The following is a 20,976-nucleotide window of genomic DNA, read 5'->3' as shown; positions in this document are numbered from 1 at the left end:
GCATGTAGAGGGTTTTGCAGCGAAAAGTCTATCAAATTTGTTAAATACAAATAAAACAAATTTTTTTTCTTTGCCATGCTTGACATATAAGGACTGACTTGTGACCCACCTGTTTACTGCTTCAGGTTACATCACTTCCTCCTGCTTGTGCCTATGTAATTCATAGCAGAGACATAGTACACAGAGCCAACAATGAACTCTTTCCTTAACATATCTGCATATCTGCTGGGATTAACAGGTAAACAAATAAAATTGATTTACTTTAAATATAGGCTACTTTGATTTTATACAGATTATTGTAACCTAAACATTACTATATACTCCTTTCTCTGCAGTTGTCTGTCTTTGTAATACTGTTGACCAGAGCCCTGGTGATCTGATAAAGAAACAAGATGAATCTGCTGTAATCAAATGTGAACACAAAATACCAAGCTGTGACCGACTACTGTGGTATAAACAAAGTCAAGATATGTTGGGATTCAAACTCATGGGATATCTAAATTATAACGCTGAGAATAAAGAGCCTGAATTTGATAAAACTATTAAACTGGATGGAGATGCAAGGGAAAAAGGCACTCTGACTATCAAATCGATCACACTGTTAGACAGTGCAGTGTATTTCTGTGCAGCTTATTACACAGTGCACTAAATCGTTTCTGTCTATTACAAAAACGTCTCTTTCAAAAGTTTTGTTTAAAGTTTATCACCTATTCAACACCTGTTTATTGTTACCATTGCATTAACAAATATAGAACTGCCTTAAACAGTTACAGAAAACTGATCAACAGGGGGCAATCTGATTCCATGTTATTTCCACATGTTCGCCGCCATCTCTCATGAAGTAATGCTGTTACCTACAGTTTCCTAGGTAAAAACCCTTCCTAATTAAAGGTTTTTGGCCCAGTCCTGTGTCAGTGAGGATTCCCCAGCACTGCATATTTGGATATCTCCCTCATCTTACTCAGCCTATTAGTTAAGGCTTCAAAATCTGAGTTGTTTATGTCTGTTAAGGTAGACATCAAAAATGTGCAGTGTAAGTCGACTAGTAGCAGGTAGGCTAGATAAGGATTTGATATATACTAACTCATATTCTGGACTATTTAGAATAAAAAGTATGCAAATTGTGATGCGGCATGACCGTCATATAAGCAAGTCATAGTGGCACATTACATTATACTGTAGGCTTAGAAGGTCACATGACCCAAGCTGACTGTTAACTGTTAGCTGACGCATTAACCACTAAAACCTGAAATCAAACTAAGAAGCAGGTGTCATTTTAACTTCACATTTAGTTGGGGGCAGTTCATGAGACACCTTACAAAGCACAGGATGTTTAGTGGTGTGAGATCTTTCTTAGAATTTCTCTGACCAGCACAAGTCAAGATGATCAGAAATTGTCTTATTGTTGCTGTCACAGTGCTCTGGCTAACAAACTAAATGGCTAATGCTATTTTTTCACCCTAAACAATTTTGTTGATGATTTGTTGTTTTTACATACTGTACTCTTTATCTTTCATTACAGGCTCTGTCTGTGGTAACACAGTCACTCAAAGTCCTTCAGATTTATTTAAAACAAATGGAGCTGATGCCCAGCTTGAATGCAATCACAGCATATCGAGCTACAATGTGATACTTTGGTACAAACAAACCCCCAGCCATGGATTAACATTATTGGGATATCTCTTAATTAGATCTAAACAACCAGAGGAAGATTTTAAAAACAAAATTGATTTAAAAGGAGATGCAACCCAGTACGGTCATCTAGTCATAAAAGATCTGTCAGATAATGACAGTGGAGTGTATTTCTGTGCAGCTAGTCTGCACAGTGCTCAAAATCGTTTCTGTCTATAGTACAAAAACCTTTTGAAGCAAATTTACCACCTTCTTAACACCTGTGGGTTTTGTTCCAGTAATTAATACGGTATGTCTAGGCCTGATAAAAAAAAATGAGAAAGGATTATAAGCCAGACTAATTAATAAACCAGATTCAAAATAATAAATGCTGTTAAGATGTTGTTCATTGTTACCAATGTATTAACTAATGCTTATGCATAGAACTGCCTTAAACAATTACAAAAAAACACTGATCAATGGGGCACTCTGATTCCAAATTTTTTGCAGCCTGTTAATTAAAGGAATAGTCCATTTTCTTAAAATAAAAATCCAGATAATTTACTCACCACCATGTCATCCAAAATGTTGATGTCTTTCTTTGTTCAGTCCAAAAGAAATGATTAGGTGTGTTCGAGATCAGGTTCGAGGTTTGCCGCTTGCAGTTGAGGGAGGAACTGAAGACGGAGCCGTCAAGCCGGACACCTGCTGCTTGCCGTAGTGACGTGTGCGCCGTGTTTTCTTGTTTTTAATTGCGAATGAAGTGAATTAGATGCTGAATTTGATAAAACAAACCTTTTAATAAAAAGTTGCAACCAGAAACATTTTATATCGAATATTTTAATTGCTGCTTATACTGTATACCCGAAAATACTGGGAAACAAGCCTATATTATTAAAATACCAATAGAGTTTGTTATTTTCATTTTTATTTTATTACACAACACAATATAACATATTTATGCATATTAACGTATTTTTTCCTGTTTTAAAACATGAATTTATAATGTTTATTAGTGGAACTAAAGGTTGGATTAAACTTGAAACGCACGAGATCGTTGTCATCAGTGAGGCGACCAATCACGAAAAGCTGTGTCGTCATCACAACTCCGTGCAGCCGCTCTGGAGAGGCTGCACCGGCTGAGCTAGCCGGCTACTCTCGAAACGCTCTCGCGGTACTTTAAAACCATATGACACTGTTACGTGCCTGCAGCGCCAGCTGAAGTCGGACAAAAATACTAACCGGAATGCACTGCTTCTAGTCAGCCACCGATCGGTCTGTGCAGCGCCGCATGAAGTCGAACACACCTAATATTACACAAACTGTAATCCCGATTTAAGGCCATTCAGAAATACAGCTTTGTTGCCAAAATCTGCTAACCTTACATTGATTTTTCAGCAAAGTCATTAAAGGGACACTATATAGGATTTTTACCTGCAGAGGGCACTACTACACAATAACAACAACAAAGGTGAAGCTTAATGACGTTATGAAGGAGAGTGCAAATATGTTGTTTTCAGCATCCAGAGATGTATGGAATTTGCTAATCATGTTCATGCATGATGTAATCAATTAATGTTTTTTTAACCTGCACATTTGATCACTTTGTTTTATGCCATCATAATAAAGTAGCTGCAAGGCACAACAGCTGCGTGTTAGACAACCACCACTTCACCTCATTTGTTCATTCATGTTGCCATAGTTTCTTTCTTCAACCGAAAACTATAAAAGGGCAACACTGACAAGGGAGACAATGGACGAGACATTGTTTAAAACAGGAATTTCTCTGAATTTACAAATCATTAAGAAATTGTTGGATAAAGTACACAACTGCATTAAATATATCACAGTGTGAAGTGTTTTTTTGGATATTTTATTACAAACAACTTCAATATTGTAGCTTTAAGTGCACAAAAGATGAAGTCGATGAACGACAGTGCATGAAACTATTGTGGATTACCTTTAGCCTGACTCCACCCACTGGCAATATTTGAAAAATGCAAGAAAAGTGGGCAGATCCCAATGGAGATAGAGGGGACGAACTAAGCTCTTACAACCAAGTGTGTGGTGAGATCGTAACAAGGCGTGGTGAGCTTGAACCTGCTTACGTCATGACATATTTTTTGGACCCAACATCCAATAGGAAAATTCAACTGCAGTAGCTACCATTCAATCTGAAGAGGGCAGCACTCAGACGTTTTTACATATTGTAGTATTGAAACACTTTATATCCAAATGTCAAAAAAGTTACTAAAATCAATTAACAGCACTAATGAAGCCCCATTCTTACAGATCATTAACAAAAAAAAGTTGGTTTAGGGTTTAGTTACTCTTTAAATGTATGTCCCTCGTAACTTGGACCTAAATGCGACCTAAATGTAGCAGTGACATGGATCACAGCACACACCCCCAATGTGTCCTTCAGTTTCTTCATTTTTACACTCTGACTTGTATCATTTGCAATGTTTCTAGTGGCATCTTTAATAATTTCACAACTGTTTAACATGTCTTGTCCAAGTGAATTTTTTAGAAGTGCAGGTTTTGCCAAAAAGCGTTGCATGCATGTAGAGCACACTGAAAAAAAAAATCCTTTCAATTTACGTAATTTTAATGTGTACATCGGTCCCACATAATCCGATTGTGTAAAACCAAAATAATTTTCCTCATATAATTTTTATGTGTCAGACCAAAACATTTTAATTGTTTTAAGTAGTCTAATATAAATATATTGACTCAAAGTGCTATTTCTCTTTACTATAACACATTTATTTTGCAATGTTTAAGTAATTTTATTATGTAAGGGGACTAGATTTTCATCTCTAATTCCAACATGCTTTTTTAATGCTTATATTATGGGATTATGTAACTCTAAAGCAACTTCATTATGTCTCTGGCACCAGAATAATCACTCATAATTATCCAAATGTTATTTATTTCTTTTTTAAATACAAAATACATTTGCATTGGCATAAAAAGCAAAGAGTTTTGAACAAATGTTTAGTGATATTTAGGCAAACCACTGCTTTCAGATCATCAATTCATTTACAGTAAATCACTACACATTAATTCATTAACAGTCAATAACTATTACAACAATCAGCACATGCAGTACATACATAAAGGGGCAATTTCCCAGAAAGGTTGTAGATTAAGCCATGACTAGGCCCTAGTTATTAGGATATTTTTAATAAAATAAAGTTTACAAACAAACCTACCTTACAAAAACAACACTGGAATACATCTTGAGACAAAACAATGGCACTGATATATGTCAAGATATGTCAGTGCAATATGTTTTCAAATTAAGGCATTGCAAAAGTGTGGGACTAGGAAAAGACCCATCTGTAAAACTGACCCAAATGTTTAAAATAGTTACTATCACAGTAGATTTAGAAGTGCTAAAACACAAACACTGCATTCCAAAGAGACATGCAAAAGAGTAAGTACTATTATTTTTTAAATGGATTTACAAACTGGAAAATATCACTCCTTCAGAAAGTCAGAGCTACAGCATTTGTATAAACTGATAATCAAAGATTCAACAAAAACAAAATACAACAACCATTTCCAAAATCAACTCTGAGCAGCTAACTGTTAATGTTTTAATAAGAGAAAACACTTAAAACAGATAAATAAAAAGAACATAAATGAGCAGCACAGTCTTTCTGATCCTTTCACTGAAAGAAACTGTTCGTTAAAGTTACTCTCAATGCAGTTCCATTAAAATCTTTTGGATTTCCTCAAAAATAAAGCGGAGATCAGGATAGCTCGGGTTTAAGGCATACATCAGCTCAAACAACATGGCACAATGTTGCAGCACCTTCATGCCTTCCAGGACTATACAAAGATCCTCTTCTTCATCACAAGAAGCATGTTGTTTGAGAGCACAAATCCCAACAGTGGTGTCTTCAAATGACCACACTGATGCTGACTTCATCCATGCCCTGTACAAAACAGACCAATTTAGTTAAAGAAACAGAAAAAAAGTTACTGTTACAATAAAAGTGTCATTGGAAATTAGTACAATGCAAACAAATATAAATTTAAGTACACTGTAAAAAATTTCCGGGATTTCACAAGATGTAACTGTGATATTTCGCAGTAAATTACATTATTAGCATGTCACAGGCTTTAGCTGTGACATTTCACAATATAGTACAGTATTCAGACTTTTATTGTGAAAACAATGCCATTGGCGAAATCACAGGGAACGGCTGTAAGTTCCGACGCGCGCTATCTGTTTGGGTTCTCTCATCTCTGCGGTCTCATCCAACGGATTCTGTGGTAAGTGTTAAAATGTCAAATTCTGTCAAATAAATGATTGATTTATTTTCAAAATATATGTCATAGTGCATGGAGTATTATCCAAATGTCGTTATTTGTAGGTTTCGCGTGGGTTGAACCGCTGAATTTAAAAATAAAGCAATGAACAGATGTTGGTAGTGTTACTGTGAGACCTTTTAGGAGCTTTATTAAAAATAAAACATTATTTGTTAACTTGAGCTTTTCTTAGTGCTAAGCTAACAGCTTTCTCTCTTTTTCTTCCTACACAGCATCTTTCTGCGGTATCCACTGGGGAGTAAAGTTATGAGGTAAACTGTGGCTTATACGAACATTATGGCCGTTATTATCAGATAGAAAAATTAACTTAATTTATATGCCCGGTTTCAGTGAAACCAGGTCATGGTGTCGTGGATTAGGGCAGACGTAAATTCATTTCAAAATATAACTTAACGTTAACATAGAGGTGTGTGAGAGAGATACGAAGCAGCGGTTATCTGCCGCGTTACCTTAAAAATAAAGTGCGTATGTCACTGTTTTAAGACATTTTAAGGGGTGATTCATATCGCGTCTTTTGCGCGCTCAAGTTCGTTATTTCAAATATAGGCGAAGCGACGCATGATAGCTAAAAATATCCGCATGGCTTCTTTATGCCGCCAGCCCCAAGCTGTCGGCTATAGGTGCGTTCCGCTGGCGGGGATGAAACTTTTGCCGCCGAATACGTCACTCTCATTTGTTGCGAGATGCCGCCAGCATGCAGCCGGCGGACCGACTGCTTAATTTATGCAAAAGCGGCTGCCGCGGCGGTCCGCCGTCAGACCTGTTTGCGATTACGATGACGCTTACTGCCGCCAGAGCACCGCCGGTGGTCCGCTGACTCATTGCTATCTGCTCGTTTTTTCCGGCGCGTCCGGACCGCAACGCATTGATTTAAAAACATTTCAACTTTTCAGAGTCATCTGTGTTTTTGCAAGTAACTTACACGAACGTTAATGTGATTTCCAGCTGTAGTTAATTCATACGTTTTAATCATTATCTTGTGATGTTGTTTTTATTTATGAGCAGAACTGACTACATGGTGGGGAGATTTCTAACTACACACACAGTTCATTTTAAGGTTGACACCCTAGTTGTCCTGCCCTATAGTTTCACATTTTAACTAATCTGTATACATTGTTCAGTAGTGCTTAGTAACTTTCATGTGTGTGAACCTGCATTAACATATACAACATGAAAAGTGAAGCCTTCTTCATTGTTTCCAGGTATTTTTTCCACACTTCACAAGGATGGGGACATCACTCAGAAGAGTGAAGTTTCGAGAAGCCCTGGATAACAACTACAATAACATTCTGAGGTTCGTCCAAGGAGTCAACTATCATCAATGGGGTAAAGATGTTTTGTCTAGGTTGCATTCATTCTTCTCTTTCTGATGGCAAACTTCAACGAGCCCAATGATACCATTGTGCTTAATGTTAAAGGAGCATGCACACATTTTGGGAATTTAGCTTATTCACCGTATCCCCCAGAGTAAGAGAAGTCCATACATACCTTTCTCTTCTCCGTGCGTGCTGTAACTCTGTCTAACGCAGCCCACGCTAGCTTAGCTTAGCACAAAGACTGGAAGTGAATGGCCCCAGCTAGCAAACTGCTCCCTATAATTGACAAAATAAGTTAACGCGAACAATTTCCTATTTATTTATATAATCACACCATGCACTGCAAAATCCCCGGTGTTTATATGGGTACCACCAGCAGGGTGTTAAAAGTAACACCGAAGCAGTGTTAGAGTTAATTAGATACTTTAGCAATCATTTGAGTGATTATTTGATTATTGAAGACACCTGGTGATAATGAGCAGAACTACAACTACAACTTCCAGTCACTGCCTTAGATAAAATCAACTGAAAGACATCTCTCTTATTACAAACCAGACTGACTTTTGTATACTTTGAAATTGTTTGGTCACCATTATGGTGATCAGTGGTTCCTTTAGTTGGGCAGTTTGACTCTTGTTTTCCTTTTGATGTCTTTGCAACAGTGTTTACTGAACACATTATTTGTTGTAAAGGTTGTTAAAGCAAAGTTAATTAAGTTTTTATAACAGAGATTGTAGATTGAAGTAAATTGTTTACACAGTCAAAAAATTCAGTATTCATGGAAAATAAAATGTTGACCAAATATATATTCTCTATTGGTTTTAACTTACAGAGCTTTTCAAATTTTATTGTTTACAATACTTGCCGGAAAGTTTATATTGTTCCTCATGTGCAGATATCATGAATCACCCCATTAATCGCAACAAGGGTGACATAATTTATGTTGCGATGCATGATGGGAGTCATGAGTTTTATACTATGGTGGATCCCAGCATGCTTTGCAACATTATGTTTGTCGCCATGGTTTCGATTGGTGGGGTGATTCGTGATGTCTGCACGTGAGGCAAGAAAGTATTTCCGGCAGGTATTTAACAATAAAATTTGAAAAACTTGATCCGAGGAAAGCTGTTACTGAAGTCCAATAGAGAATATATATTTGATCAACATCTGATTTTCTATGAACGCTGAATTTTTTGACTGTGTGAACAGCTTACTTAAATCTACAATCACTGGTATAAAAAAACTATATAAACTTTGCTTTAACAACCTTTACAACAAATAATGTGTTCAGTAAACACTGTTGCAAAGACATCAAAAAGAAAACAAGAGTCAACCCACCCAACTAAAGGCACCACAGATCAGCATAATGGTGACCAAACAATTTCAAAGTAGACAAAAGTCAGTCTGGTTTGGAATAAGAGAGATGTCTTTTCAGTTGATTTTATCTAAGGCGGTGACTGGGGGTTGTGGTTGTGGTTCTGCTCATTGTCACCAGGTGTCTTCAATAATCAAATAATCACTCAAATGATTGCTAAAGTATCTAATTAACTCTAACACTGCTTCAGTGTTACTTTTAACACCCTGCTGGTGGTACCCATATAAACACCGAGCCGGTGTTAATTTAACACCTTGGGCCTATACCATGAAGCCGGTTTAGTTGGTTAGCCAGGTTTGTTTAAGATTAGTTTGTGCAAATCCTGGGTTTCGGGTACCATGAAAATAGCTTGTACCAACAAGGCATGCACATTGGCTTAGTTTTGTCAACTTGAAACTAATCCTGTAACCCTGAGTTTGTTTAACCATTTTCATGGTACAGGCCCCAGGGATTTTGCAGTGTGTACAAATAACAAGGTCATATGAGACACAGCGATCTTTTAACAGTATACATACTGGGAACTACACTCTCCGAAGGCGAAGCACCGCCACTCGGGCGGAGTGACCCGCACAACTCTGACCAAACTCTCTGCTCCTCACCGGGGGGCTTCTCGGGTGCTGCGAGCAAATCACTCCGCCCAAGTAGCAGCGCCTCGCCCTCCGAGAACACAGTACCCAGTATGTACACTGCCAAAGACGGCTGTGTCTCACATGACCCCGTTATTTGTACACGGTGTTACTATACAAATCACAACATATAAATAGGAAAATGTTCTCGTTATTTTGTCACTTATTGGGAGCAGTTTGCTAGCTGGAGCCATTTACTTCCAGTTTTTGTGCTAAGCTAGCGGGGGCTGCGTCAGACATAGTTACAGCACGCACGGAGACGGGAAAGATATGTATGGACTTATCTAACTCTGGCCCAGGTGAAAAAGTAGTACACTTTCATAATATACTTAAAGTGCTCTATTTTCGCACACTAATTTTGTACCTACTAAAAGTTCGTTTTTACTACTTTTTAAGATGTTCTTAAGATTATCTAAGTGTACTTCACTGTGCTATTTTGAGACACCATGAATTTAAACTAAAATGCACTTTTAACATACTATCTCTGTATTAAAAATGAATTTATTTAACACCTGTATTAAACTTGAACCCAACTTTCATACAAAGATCTGTTGAAGTTTACTACAAGTGGTACCTAAATACATTTTTAAAATACATTTTAGTTCATATTTATGGTGTCTCAAAATAGCACAGTGAAGTACACTTAGATGTTCTTAAGATTATCTTAAGTACTAAAGAAAATCTTTTAGTATATTAAGTACAAAATTAGTGCACGAAAATAGAGCACTTTAAGTACACTATGGAAGTGTACTTCTTTTTCACCTGGGGGATACAGTAAATAAGCTAAATTCCCAAAATGTGAGCGTGTTCCTTTAATGTATATATATATTTTACCCTTAAATTAGCATTAAGTCTATTATTTTTGGGTAAATGCACTGTACTTGTATATTGCCTTTCTAGTCTTCTGGGTCCGGTTGCACCAGCTAGACGTAAAATATAAGAGTGTAATAGTTGTGCGTAAAGGGTTCATTATAGTTGTGTGTAGGTCCTACAGCTTAGCCGCAATGGTATAGGTAACATGTCGGTTTTCGTATGCACTTCTGCGTAGTCGCCTGCGTCAACATGCAAATACACATGCAGACCGCTGGTAGTCAGTATCCACGCGTGTAACCACAGTAGAAGCTCAACCGCCAAAGAATAAGCAGCTTGCCCAGTTAACCCACAAACGAAGAAGAACAGCAACTTGTGTATGTTTTGAGAAGACCAGCAATGATGGAAGTAAATAAACACTCCTCAACTTGGCCCATCTTTGTTCTCACTGGCGCTAACAGAAATACCTATGACACAGTTTTTTTACCAGACAGGAAAGGTTCTAGTTGACCAGTCACAGTGCTTGCTGTCCGTGTAGAACTGACGTGCTGTTAAAGGAGTGGTCTACTCATTTTCAATGTTGAAATGTGTTGTTGCCTTGACTAGGAATTGTTGATACATCCCTCTATCATCTGTATGCGTGCACGTAAGCGCTGGAGCGCGCTGCGACGCTTCGATAGCATTTAGCTTAGCTCCATTCATTCAATGGTACCATTTAGAGATAAAGTTAGAAGTGACAAAACACATCAACGTTTTTCCTATTTAAGACGAGTAGTTATACGAGCAAGTTTGGTGGTACAAAATAAAACGTAGCGCTTTTCTAAGCGGATTTAAAAGAGGAGCTACATTTTATGGCGTAATAGCACTTTTGGGAGTACTTCGACTCGCCTCAGTAACACCCTCCCTCTCCCATTATGAGAGTGAGAAGGGGAGCGGACTTTTCAGGCGAGTCGAAGTACTCCCAAAAGTGCTATTACGCCATACAATATAGTTCCTCTTTTAAATCCGCTTAGAAAAGCGCTACGTTTTATTTTGTACCACCAAACTTGCTTGTATAACTACTCGTCTTAAATAGGAAAAACGTTGATGTGTTTGGTCACTTCTATCTTTATCTCTAAATGGTACCATTGAATGAATGGGGCTAAGCTAAATGCTATCGAAGCGTCGCAGCGCGCTCCAGCGCTTACGTGCACGCACACAGATGATAGAGGGATGTATCAACAATTCTTAGTTAAGGTAATAACATATTTTAATATTGAAAATGAGTAGACTATTCCTTTAATAATTTGGCGAGGGCACGTCAGGCTACCCAAAGCTATGCTCAGGCTACGGATAACCTACAGCATAGCTATAACATGGGCTTAAATGGATAGTTCATCTTAAAATAAAATTTTTGTTTATAAGCATACCCCCAGGCCATCCAAGATGAAGGTGACTTTGTTTTTTCAGTAGAACACAAATATAGATTTTTAACTCCAATCGTTTCAGTCTGTAAGTTGTATAATGCGAGTGAATGGTAACAAAATCTGAGAGAAAAAAAAACATACACAGACAAATCCAAATTAAACTCTGCGGCTCATGCAGACACATTGATGTCCTAAGACACAAAATGATTGGTTTGTGCGAGAAACCGAACACTATTTATATAATTTTTTACCTCTAATACAACACTATACCCAAAGCAATACGTGCGTACACATCACTGTCTGATTCCTGTAATGTTTAATGGCGGGTTGCGAAACAACTTCATAGGTGCATACCCCCACCTACTGTATCGGGAGCCCCGTATAGTGTATATGGGCCCTCATGCCGTGCACCCAATACAGTAGGTGGCGGTATGCACCTATGAAGTTGTTTCGCATCCCGCCATTAAACATTACAAGAATCAGACGGTGATATGTATGTGGGTATTGCTTTGGGTATAGTGTTGTATTAGAGGTAAAAATTTAGGGCTGCACGATATACTGCATGCGATTATGAATGTAATATTGTCAACTTTTCAGTGAACTACGGCTCTATGTAGTTAATATCGCTCCATCTAAAAGCAGCTAATAGTGATTTACTACTAATCAAGGAACCGGCTTCACTGAACAGAGGCGCGTGACAATCACATGCGATTTATCGTGCGTCATAGGTATAGACGGTTTCATCGGACGCACAAAATACGCGTCTGGATCCGACCTTTACTTCCGGTTTTGTTTTTTTAATGGTCTGACTAGTTGCTAAACTGATCTCTTGAACAAATGCCTCGTCAAAAATGACAAATGTTTTGGTTTCCTATGTAATCTATGTGTTGTTGTTTTTTTGCTTGTAATATAAATAAACTACGTTTAAAGAACTTTGTTGTTATTTGTTCTTAGCGGAGTTTACCGGAAGTTACGTGCGGACCGCGACAGCCGCTTGTTTATGTTGTTACTGCTGAAACATTCTATATCCGTTTGCGATGGTGAGAACAAAGAAGGGTCAAGTTGAGGAGTGATTTAACTCAAACTGCAAAAAAAGTCACTGGCTTTTTATTTCCATCACTGCTAGTCTTCTCAAAACATACACAACAAGCTGCTGTTTCTTCTTCATTTGTGGGTTAACTGAGCAAGCTGCTACTTCTTTGGCACGCAAAAGTACATATGAAAACTGACGCGTAGCCTACGCTCGTCAGATCGCATAACATTATAACAAGAATAGGTACGTAAAGAAACGATGGTGTTGTAGAAATGTAGTAAAGTAAAAGTACAGATAATTTGTTGCAAAATGTAACAAAGTAAAAGTCAAAAGTATGTACTATAGATTATACTTAAAGGAATAGTCTACTCATTTTCAATATTAAAATATGTTATTACCTTAACTAAGAAGAGTTGATACATCCCTCTATAATCTTAGTGCGTGCACGTAAGCGCTGGAGCGCGCTGCGACGCTTCGATAGCATTTAGCTTAGCCCCATTCATTCAATGGTACCATTTAGAGATAAAGTTAGAAGTGACCAAACACATCAACGTTTTTCCTATTTAAGACGAGTAGTTATACGAGCAAGTTTGGTGGTACAAAATAAAATGTAGCACTTTTCTAAGCGGATTTAAAAGAGTAACTATATTTTATGGCGTAATAGCACTTTTGGGAGTACTTCAACTCGCCTGAAAAATCCGCTCCCCTTCTCCCTCTCATAATGGGAGAGGGAGAGTGTTACTGCGCCGAGTCGAAGGACTCACAAAAGTGCCATTACGCCATACAATATAGTTCCTCTTTTAAATCCGCTTAGAAAAGCGCTACATTTTATTTTGTACCACCAAACTTGCTCGTATAACTACTCGTCTTAAATAGGAAAAACGTTGATGTGTTTGGTCACTTCTAACTTTATCTCTGAGTGGTACCATTGAATGAATGGGGCTAAGCTAAATGCTATCGAAGCGTCGCAGCGCGCTCCAGCGCTTACGTGCACGCACTAAGATGATAGAGGGATGTATCAACTCTTCTTAGTTAAGGTAATAACATATTGTAATATTGAAAATGAGTAGACTATTCCTTTAAGTAAAGTACAAATACATGGAAAATTTACTTAAAATACAGTACTTCATTAACTTAGGCCGGTGACACACTGGAAGCGTGGCATAAGCGTCTCAGCTGCGTGGCGTATCCGTTTTTATTTCGGCTCCCATGTTAACAGGTTAGAGCTTGCAGAGTGCCTGCTTGAGATGTGCGTCTCAGGCGCGGCTCGAGCTGCGCGGAAAACGAGTGCATGCTAGAAATAGAACCGACGCCTTTTTTCATGTGACACGCAAGCCGGTTGGAAGCGTTTCCTGGCAAAATAGAATAGGAAAATATGTTTAAATTTCATTTTGTACACAAATACATAATAATTAATGACATTTTGATGTTTGAAAGTCTATAGATTGACATAAATTCAGATATAAGTGTAATTTAAATTTATATATATATATCGATTTTCAAATATTGCACCTGTTAACGGTGTCCTTTATCAGTAGGCATTATATTTATGCCTGGTCTGTCGGCGACATCCCTCTATGTCACCTACTGCAGCTGTAGCGCGCCAGTGTGTCAGCGGCCTTACATTTTACCACTGCCTAACAGGATGTTAGATACCTATCCTAACTGCACCAAAAGTGGACATGCACAAAGTTGACAAGTCCCGCCCAAAAAACACGGAAGCATGATAATCCCCTATTACTTGACGTTGTGAAGACCACCCACCGATTGAAAAAGAAATAGGCTATTAACACATATGTTTGTTAAGAAACGTATATCTGATCCTCATTTACATTTTTATATTAAAAGCCTATATTATATATAAGCCTATATTTATCAATGCGCGTGTGGACAAACATACAAACATTCTATAACCACCGCACCGCAGTAAATTGGTGCATTACCATCGCGGTGGTAAAATACTGTCACCGTTAACAGCTGTAATATACTGTATATATACATACATACATACACACTACTGTGCAAAAGTCTTTGACCAGCTTTGTTGGACCACCTTGTCCAAACTGAGCTAACTTTAGTTTGCTCTGTACTGCATCCCACTTGAAAAAAACTAACAGCTTTTCTCTCTGCCTTTTTGTTTATAGGTGCTTCTTGGGCATTAATTCGGAGACAGACAGGCAGAAAGGACAGAAACAACAAGCTGCAAGTCTGTACACTGATTAGAAAACTTATGACTTGAATAGTCAGTCTAGTGTGTCACAAATACTAGTTCTTTGTTTAGCTAGAGGCGATTGTACACTTTGTACTCTTACAATGTTCTATATCAGGAGTCTCCAACATGGTGCCCATGGGCGGCAGGTAGCCCGCACAGAGTCTGTGAGGTGCCCACCAAATCATATTCTATTAATAGTCTCAATTGTAATATTTGTTGATTACATATTTTTTATATTGACTTGGCTTGGTTTACATATGTTACAATTTTAAACAATACAAAAACATATCAAAAAGTACAATGAAATAAAATCAACAAGTAAAACAAAAAAAGTTTTGAGTAGACTATATCAAAAGTTAGCCCTCCAGAATGTTTTATCCATTGTGGTAGCCCTTGCTCACAAAAAGGTTGGAGACCCCTGTTCTATATTGTGTCTGTTAAATAAAGAAATATGAAGAAATTAGTGAATGTCAGTCTACATTGTAAAAATAAAATATTTGTTGCACTTATTTTTTAAGTTTAATTTACTCTAAATTACAATTTATTTCAACTTTCTTGACTAGTGAGGAGTTGCTATTAATTATAAAAAATAAAGTTGAAATAACTTAAGCTAACTACTTTAATTTTATCATTTATAGCAACTCTTCATTAGTCAAAAAAGTTAAATGAATTATAAATTTAAGCTGATTAAATTTAAAAATGTAAGTTCCGTTTTTTACAGTGTATAGCGGGGTGGGCAGTCCTGGTCTTTGAGGGCCACTGTCCTGCAAAGTTTAGCTCCAACCCTAATCAAACACACCTCAATGTCATTTCCAAGTCATACTGAAGCCTTTGATTGAGATTTTCAGGTGTGTTTGATTAGGGTTGTAGCTAAACTTTGCAGGACAGTGGCCTTCAAGGACCAGGAATGACCACCCCTGCTGTAGAGTGTAAGCAGTGTTCCAATGCACGAAAGGAAATATTATTCTGTGTAGTTATTATTCTGATGTTATTTATACTATCTGAGATAGTCAATTAATAATATGTAATAATAATATGTAATAATATGTTATGTACAAAATAAAAGTATGAAATCGATTGTTTTTGTGTTTATTTGAATTTAACATCTTTTTAATTTTAATATATTGATATAGCCAGTAACATTACAGTGAACACTGTAATTCTACAGCAGACTACTGCTAAATAGCAGTCCATGAACTGTAATTTAATGACTAAATACATTTATTCTATGGGATAATGCTGCTATATCACAGTAATCTAAAATACATTACTTGTAATTTCACAGTAAAATAGCGTAATATTACAGTAACATACTGCTAAATCACAGTAATATGGAGGACTAACTACTGTAAGATCACGGTATACAGCTGTCATTTCACAAGTATTTACTGTAAAAATGACACAGTAACATACTGTGAAAGTACAGTACCTGCATGACAGTAATTTACTGTGAAGTTACATACTGTACCTTCCTGTGAAAGTAATGCAACTGGTTGCCAGTAATTTACTGTGAATTTACAGTCAATCTTTTTACAGTGTATACAGACCCATGTGCATTGCCACAGCATGTTACAATTGGTTACAAATATATGGGTTACAAAGCAAGGCAGCTGCACTGTCCACTGCTCCAGGTGTACGTGTGTGTGTGTGTGTTAAATAAAGAGGCCACATTTCAAGTGTGTGCTACCATACCTGACAATCACAGCAAAATTATCTCATTTTCTCACTCTCATGTTGTTACAGACCTGTATAAATGTCTTTGTTCTGATGAACACGAAGGAAGACATTTATTTTGAGGAATGTTTGCAACCAAACTGTTCATGAGCCCCATTCACTTCCATAGTATTATATTTCCCCACTATGGAAGTGAATGGGGCTTATGATTGGTTTGGGTACAAACATTCCTTAAAAAAAATCTTCCTAAGGGCTCAGTCACATCAAAAGCGTTTGCAGGCAGTTGCAGGCGCCTTTTTTGAATGATATTCTATGGGCAGGGCACGTTTGCGCGCCGAGCGCCTTGCGGTTTTCTGCCGCCTGCCGCGCACGCGTTTTTGAAGGAGCGCTGAGAGTGGAGAAGCGCCTGACGTCATTTGCGTCTTCCATTGTCCAATCGAATGAGGGGAGAGGCGGGCCTTACGTTGTGGTGAGGGAAGTTTACAGTTGCTTTAAAGAACCGGACTCCACTCGCTCACTCTCTCCTGCGTGTTTGTGCACCTCTCACCCTCAAACAAGGTCAGAGCAAGCGTCCTCTTTTTAAAGTTTCTGCTAATATGACAGTTAACAGCAAAAGAGCGCTCACGCTTCAATATTTGATTGACAAGACAGCTGACTCGGTGGTTGCTTAGCAATATGAAAAGCTGCGCCGCACTGCTCTTTTTTAAAAAAGGCAGTGCGTCGCGCCTTGCGTTTGCAAGCGTTTAAAGCGCTTTTGGTGTGACTGGCCCCTTAGTGTTCATCAGAACAAAGACATTTATAAAGGTTTGTAACAACATGATAGGGAGTAAGTGATGAGAATTTTTATTTTTGGGTGAACTACCCATTTAAATCTTCCCAGGTGTTTTAATGACCCTTGTGCCAAAAGATGTAACTAAAACATACTAAATGTTCTGTACTTCCAACAAGGTTTACACATTTTTATGTCTATGAATCTATATTACTTACTTCTGTCATTTTATCATTGATTGTTCCAAGTCTTTTTGCTAGCTGTCCTCCTTTCTGATAGAAGAGTTTCGTCAGGTTTTTGGATTGGAGGTCCAGGTGACACGCAGGAACATTAGACAGTAGTGATTCTTTTAAATTCAGCATTTATCTGAAAACAAATTAACCAACCATTGTTTATTTGAGTACTGCGAGTCAAAAAATAATACATGTATATTAGTTACAAAAAAAAGATTTTTTTTGATGACTTACCAATGCTTTTGAGTGTGTAGCGTATGAAAGGATGATGGACCTATAAGAGAAAATATTCAGAGGTGAAATCAACACATAACCTCAAATGATGAAGGTCACACATACACAGAGCAATAATGAAATAAGTATTATATCTGTCATAGGACGCAATTTTGGACAAAATTAGATCTTAAAACAACAAGGTTCTCTTCTGAAAATGTCAGCTTTAAGGTGTGGCACTATAAAGCAATTTTTTCAGTTAATATACCAGACCTCACGCGAGACATTTAAAAAAGCTTTTTCTAATTGAATCAAGTGTTGCTCGTGGCGTAGCGAAGTCATGAATAACTGACGCGGGTCTGATAATCTGATTAAGCAGACAGTTTTTTTAATACGCAATGTCATTATTAATGTAGTCAATTTACATCATCTGGTAAATTACTTACATGGATAACGTTACTCTGGACAGAATAAAAACGTTTGGTTAGGGTTTTATTTGTCCTGAACCGTTTCCATAGAACAGCTGAGTAAAAAGTGCCTCAAAAGTCAACTCAAAGCTGACAGTTTTCAACTCGGATAAAACTACCAAACAAGAAATAACGTTATACAGCTGACATTTTTAAAACGCTGTTTTTCTTTATGAGCCTTACACTTACTGACTGACTGACTTACTGACTGACTTACTGACTGACTGTAACGTTAACTTACTCCACCAACCTCCTCCAAACTAATTTTTACTACAAGTCATTGCAATGACTACATCTTGTAAAAAAAAACTGTCTATCTAGTGAAGATGTATCACGTATAAAGTGAACATAAATAAATAATAGAACTTACTTTAATAACGTGGTGTCCGTCTGAGAGAGTTCTTCTGACTGACTGCTGCTGAGTCTTCATTTTGGCGCCCAAAACAAACGATGTTTATTCTTCTTTTATGGCAGTTGACATCCTTTTCATTGAGCGTTACTGCCACCTTCTGCTCAGGAGGTGCCGTTTTATTTGCTTACTCAATTTTATTGCTTTAACTATTCAATTCAATCAATTTTAATCAATGTGAGAATAATGTGTTCATTTTACATTCAAACAAAACATTTTCATCCTAATCAATTAAATTATGTTTACACAAGGAATATAAATATTTTGTTTTGCATATACATGTTTATTTTATTTAAATTCAAAGACCCACCAAGTCCATTTTTTTCAGTGCAGGGATGGGCAACTGGCCTGGGGTAAATTTTAATACGGCCCGCTGGACCATATTATACTTAATCAAACACTTTTAAAATGATGATTTTTGTATTAGGACGTAAAACCTCCCAACCAGGAGAGGGCGCTAGGTCCCGCGGATTGTCACAGTAAGCATAGTCCCGTGTTTGTGCTTATGTGAAGAAGAGGTCTTCACGGGTCCGAATTACGTCCGTCGGTGGCGGGTCTTTACAGCAGCACTGCTGCAACAGTCCTCGTATTTAAAATGTTTAAACATTTGCAGCTTCTACCCAAAACATTGTGCCAGTCAAATATTGCAACAGATTAGCCTACATGAGTCAGTGGGTTAATAACACGAGCAAGGCTCGTCGGATTCAAGCTCTATGAGTTGAGTCACTCTCTGTGTGAATCCCCGAGCCGCCGACCAACTCATTGTCGCGCGCACCCATCCCTTTGTACTCGGACTCGGAGCTGCAGAAAATTACGAGTGAGCTTTTGGCTCACTCGGTACCCCCAGTCGACATTTGGTGATGTAAATGAACTCGTTGTTGCAAGTTATAGAACATATGGCAGCTTATGTAGAGTTATGTGTTGTAATTCTGTTGTAAACATTTGAAGAGCTTTGTGTTTGATCCAATTTCTCATTTTTAAAGCAAAATCTGAGAGGACTCAACTGACTCGGGTTAATGGTCACTAAGGACTCATGGTTCTCAAGTCATTTTAGGGATCGGGTTAAATGATCCGAGTTTCGAGTGACTCGCTCATCACTAGTCCGAAAACCCGAGGTCCGACCCGAGATCCGATCAGGTTCGGGTCTAAAAGTTTCGTGCGTGCCTCGGACACGGGTCGGGTACAGTAATCGGGTCTCGGTTATTTAAAATGAATGTAACAATGTGTTAATGTCCTTTTCAAACCTCTCCTCTGCCAAGAGCGCTTGGACATTGTGTGGCTGGCGATAGGTAAATTTTCATTGAGACAGACATGTCAGATTATTTTAAATGTACGTTTTAGCAGTTACCTGGGTGTCACCGTCATGTAAACAAATGGAGCAGCTCGCCAAATTGCTTGCGAGGCCACCGGGCTGCAGACTGCACACGTAAGTTTACATTTGAGTCCAGTCGGGTTAAAAACAATGCCACTGGTTTGGGTGACGGGTCGGACTCGGGCCATAATTGCTCTCAGATTTGAAAGGTAAAATACATTGTAATATACATTTTTTATATATTTTGTTTTGAATTTATGTATTATTTATTTTAAATAATTTTGTTCTTTGAGGGCCGGAGAAACTCCTCTATACTAATATAGAAGTGCCCTGCTTGTTACAGATGTTAAAGCAATGCAGTTAAGAAGTTTTATCTAAAAATGCTTTGCGCACTGAAAATAAAGTTATGATTTAGAATTAGCATAATTGCTAAGTTTTATAGTTAAAATCTTTAAAGACCAGTTCTTTGTGTATTGTGGTTTCTTAATAAAGAAAATTAAGAATGATTTAATTTTTGCGTGTGGTTCTGGTCCCCTTGGTATAAAGGAGAAAAATGCTGGTCCTCGTCATTATCAAAGTTGCCCATCCCTGATGTAGAGGGTTTTGCAGATTAATACAGTCACTTTGTTAAATAACAATGAAATTATGAGTCTGATAAAAATGCTAATTTACAAGAATGTAAGAGGCACTTAGATTTTGAATCTCAACTAAAACTTAGTTTTCTTTTCTCTTTGCCATGCTTGACCATATCAGAACCGACTTGTGACCCACCTGTTTACTGCTTCAGATTACATCACTTCCTCCTGCTCTTAATTCATAGCAGAGACACATAGCACAAAGAGCCAACAATGAACTCTTTCCTTAGCATATCTGCATACCTGCTGGGATTAACAGGTAAACAAATTTGGATTTACTTTAAATATAATTAGATTTTATACAGATTATTATAACCTAAACATTACTATATACTCCTTTTTCTGCAGTTGTCTGTCTAGGTAATACTGTTGACCAGAGTCCTGGTGACCTAATAAAGAAACAAGATGAATCTGCTGTAATCAAATGTGAACACAAAATACAGAACTATAACCGACTGCTGTGGTATAAACAAAGTCAAGATATGCTGGGATTCAAACTCATGGGATATCTCAATTTTAAGGATGAGAATAAAG

At 37.6% G+C, this 20,976-nt stretch overlaps 2 long non-coding RNA genes across 2 annotated transcripts; one reads left to right on the top strand and one right to left on the bottom strand.

The window, feature by feature from the left end:
- Positions 1-4,701: 4,701 nt before the first annotated feature.
- Positions 4,702-18,826, bottom strand: LOC129416832 (uncharacterized). Its single transcript, XR_012370362.1, has 4 exons — positions 18,457-18,826; positions 17,641-17,680; positions 17,392-17,539; positions 4,702-5,555 (listed from the first exon to the last, which is right to left on the bottom strand). It is a non-coding gene; the product is annotated as an uncharacterized lncRNA (long non-coding RNA).
- On the top strand, positions 5,915-15,925 carry LOC129451706 (uncharacterized). The gene is made up of 3 exons (XR_012370541.1): positions 5,915-6,203; positions 7,155-7,278; positions 14,663-15,925. It is a non-coding gene; the product is annotated as an uncharacterized lncRNA (long non-coding RNA).
- Positions 18,827-20,976: the final 2,150 nt, after the last annotated feature.

The sequence above is a fragment of the Misgurnus anguillicaudatus genome, chromosome 7 (genome assembly GCF_027580225.2).
Source record: "Misgurnus anguillicaudatus chromosome 7, ASM2758022v2, whole genome shotgun sequence".
Lineage (NCBI taxonomy): Eukaryota > Metazoa > Chordata > Actinopteri > Cypriniformes > Cobitidae > Misgurnus > Misgurnus anguillicaudatus.
This window is presented reverse-complemented; position numbering and strand designations above follow the sequence as displayed.